Source organism: Geospiza fortis, unplaced genomic scaffold (assembly GCF_000277835.1).
Source record: "Geospiza fortis unplaced genomic scaffold, GeoFor_1.0 scaffold433, whole genome shotgun sequence".
Classification (NCBI taxonomy): domain Eukaryota; kingdom Metazoa; phylum Chordata; class Aves; order Passeriformes; family Thraupidae; genus Geospiza; species Geospiza fortis.
This window is the reverse complement of record NW_005054554.1, coordinates 356,532-360,495: the sequence shown is the minus strand read 5'-3', so window position 1 is coordinate 360,495 and position 3,964 is coordinate 356,532.

Here is a 3,964-nt window from a genome sequence, read left to right as displayed (position 1 = left end):
CTTGTCCTATTGCTCAGCACCATGGAGCAGAGGCTGGTCCATTCTCTTGGCACCCTTCTTTCAGGTATTCCCATGTATTAATAAGATCCCCTCTCAGTCATCCCTGAGGGCCAAGCTCCCTCAGCCTTTCCTCATAAAAGAGCTGTTCCTGTCCTGTCGTCATCTTTGTAACCCTCTGCAACCCTTGCTCAAGATCTCTGTGTCTATACTAGGCAAATATTTCCCTCATATTTTTCCTTTCCTTCCTTATTTTCTTCTTACTCTGCAATGCAGTTGATGTTTTTTTTTTTTGTTCAACAAAACATGGTATTGTGCAGGTGCTTATCAGGGAATTTAATATAAAATTCTTTATACAAAAGAAGAATGATCTCTGTTTATGTTCTGACTGGATTAACTCTGATAAGGAATAAAGGATATTCTTTGAGTTATTGTTTTATAAAGTAACTTTAAGGATGTTCTGCCTGTCTCTTATGTTACTTAGTTATCTTCAGGACTTGTGTGTATCCCTGCCACTGGTCTCCAGGTCTAACTGTGCATCTTTCTTGGTCAGCCTCTGATATTTTTTGGTACATGGATGCCATGCCTCCATAAGTTGTGCACACATAACCTCAGGAGCAACAATTTTGGCTCAGCCACACAAAAATTAGTTCCTTTCCAGGAGAAAAAGCCTCTGCACAAGCCTTGGGTCAAGGCACTGTGCTGACACTTGTGTCTGCCATTCTGTAAGCAGGCAATGTGCAGGACAATGTGCAAGGATCTGCAGGGAGTCCTCCACCTCACACTTTATTATGCTGCTCTCAAAACCCCAGAGATGGCCCAGCACGTGTGCAAGAGCTGAGAGATATTTATTTAAAGATGAGGGTTTATTTTCCAGAGTCCTGCTGCATTTGCTGCTTGTCAGATATTGCTTTCCTTCTGCTGAGTTGGACACTAACAGCTCCCAGTACCATTTTCCCTTTCCCTGCTGCTGGGCAGTAGAAAATGTGGTGTTGTCTTCACTTTTCCCATGGCTGCCAGCTGTTTCTGTGTTCCACTTGCAATGTGAGTTGTAGGAGATGGTGATTCATTTGGAAGGTGTGGAGGCCTAGTGCCAGTGAGCCGCAGCCTCCTGCAGCCTGGGCCTCCCTGCTGGTCTGGGACACTTCAAAAAACTTTTTGGTTGATGCTTTGATCCTGCTTTGCTACCACACTGTGTTTCAGAGCATTTTGCTGTATTCACCGAGGCAAAGGGACTGCTGGGCAGTTTCTATCATACTCTGTGTGTCCAACAGCCTGCTCATTTGTGTGGACAAATAGTACCCTTAGTACCCGTCTTCTGAAGAACCTGCTTTATCAAAAACTTTTGCCTGGACGATATTCTGCATTCAGAAGTTTGATTATGGTGTGTCTGCCTCTTTACAGCATTTTGCACACTTTAAAGTACAAACTTCAGCCAGCAAACCAGCACCAGGCTCACACAGTGCAATCTACTATGTCATCCGCAAAATTGCAAGCAAAAGTGTTTGGAATTACAGGAAATCTGTTCTATTTTGGAGAGAATCTTTCTGAAACTGGGAAAACCCCTGCTGTGGTGCAAAGGCAGGACCTCCTTAGCCATTTAACAGCAATCTTATCATCATCTCAGCTCTAAAATATTACCCTACAATTGGATAGTGCTGAAGTCTGCTTTTACAGGAAAAGTTTTGCTAAGTTCAAATACTTCAAAAATATTGGAAAGTTTCCCCTTTTGTACTTAAAGAACTTTGTTAATATCTTAAATATTCTAAAGAATTAAAGCCCAGGATTTCAATAGAAAAGAGCACAAGTAACTTTCTACTTAGCTTATAACCATGGATTTGGAAACATCTGGTCCATTCCCAGTAGTTTTCAAGTGTGTTCCAATTTTTCAGCCACAGTAAGACACTGATGTTGCACATCCCAGTCTGCACTACAGCAGATGCCACCAGGATGTGATTTTTCAGACAAAGCCAGTGCAGGTAACACCTGCATCCCAGTGCATGCATGCACCCAGCTGCTGTCATACATCAAATATATCAGCTAGGTACTCAAAGGAGGTAAGACAGAGAGTAAAAAGTGAGACAGGGGGATGGATCTATGATCTTCACAGGAGGATCTACGATCTTCTCTAAAGTTATTAATCTTGCTGTACTTGTTTCCAAGGGAAAAATCCGTAAAAGTGTCATCTTGGCTTGCATACAGCTGCTGTGCCCCCACCAGATGTTTTTGCTGACCTCAAAGTGTGTCCTTTGAAAACTGAATGGATGCATGTACTTTACATTTCAACCCTTCCTAGTTAGCAAAACTTATTGTTCAAATTCAGAGAGTTCTGAGAAATGGATAAAAAATCTCAAGTATAATAGATCCATTACCATGCATTTTCACCCAGTAAAGACAGGATCTTTAATCCTCCTTTATATATTAATTTAGGGCACATTTTATTTATTAAATCTACCATACGAATAACATTGTATTACCCTTTAATTTCATCACGAAATGCAGTTTTTGAATGTTTTATTAAAGTCTTGTTTTTTTCAGTAGCTGCTATGTTTTTTCAAGGCAAGTTGTGCAAGGCCTAACAACAACATAAAAACAATTAAAGCTAAAGAGGAATGATGATTGTATTAGGATGTTAGGTAACTATCAGTATTAAAAAGTTTAACAAGCACAAATGACATTTTTGTATGTCAGGTTCTTTTTGCCATTTTTGTAATATATCGGTACAATAGTCACATGCTGTCAAATAGATAACAAACAAGTGTAAGTGATCATACATACTGATGCACATTAGTTTTTCAGTTCCTATCAATCACATTCAACAAGAACATCAAGATAGCTGAAGAGCCTGACCCTACTTTTGCAAGCTGATTGATGCACACAGCTGCTAACTCAAGACACAGCTCTGGGTGGATGCAAGATCGTGCTGGTGGATCACTTTACAGGAGGCATCCTTTGTTAGGAAAATGTGGACTAATTACAAGTGGAAACTGCTCATTCATGAGGTTATACTACCCAGGAACCAACTAGATTATACTACTTGCTCCCAGACCTTGCATAAGAGTGTTTCCCCAAAGCAAAATCAGTAATTGTGAAATAGATTCCTTCAAGCATTTACAACTTATTTAAATGCAGATTATTCCCTTAGGGCCTATAAAATGTCTTCTATCTGCAGATTAGAATTTTAATGAATAAATAGAATGGGATGCCAGAAATTTGCATGTACTCTGATCCTTGTTTAGTCTGTGGTTTTGTTTCACTAACACTTTACTGTGGAATGAAATGGCAGAGTAATTTTGGTTGTTATTAAAATACTGTATATAAACAAGAAAAGTCAGAATAAGGCATTCTCAATGCAAGCTTGAACAATGTACGTTTTCATGCCTAGTGGAACTACCATTTCAATTTCTTCTCAGAAGTAGTGGAATGTTTTTTTGTGGTTTTTTTTTTTTTTGCATGTAAATCCCCAAATACTTTTTCAATTTTACAGATAAAAAACATTATTTCATACATCAGTTTTAAAAGCATTGGTTTGGTATTTCCTTCCATTTTGTCTGCTGAAGGACTATGAACCTGGAAGGAAACAGTTCAAAGAAACTCACAACATAGATAAGACACCTACTTCCATAAAACCAAACAAAATAGCATTTTGTTTCAAATGGAAACACTAGATAGATGAAGTATACACATTATGGTAGGTAGTTAATAATCCCCATGTTTTCACCTGCCGATATTACTGCAAATTACACTGTTTCCATGACATGCCTAATGGAACAGTTTACTACTTTCATAAGCAGTCACATGCACTGAAGGTAGGATCATCAGGCGGGGCCTGTGGCGCCCCGAAGCAGAACCAGAGAGGCCAAGTTTGCTAATCTCTCTCGCTGGATGACAAGGTAGCTGGTGTATGAAATGACATCTCCGCCGGCACGAGCGAGCGCCATCGGCCTAAGGCATTTCTCCGGGAGCC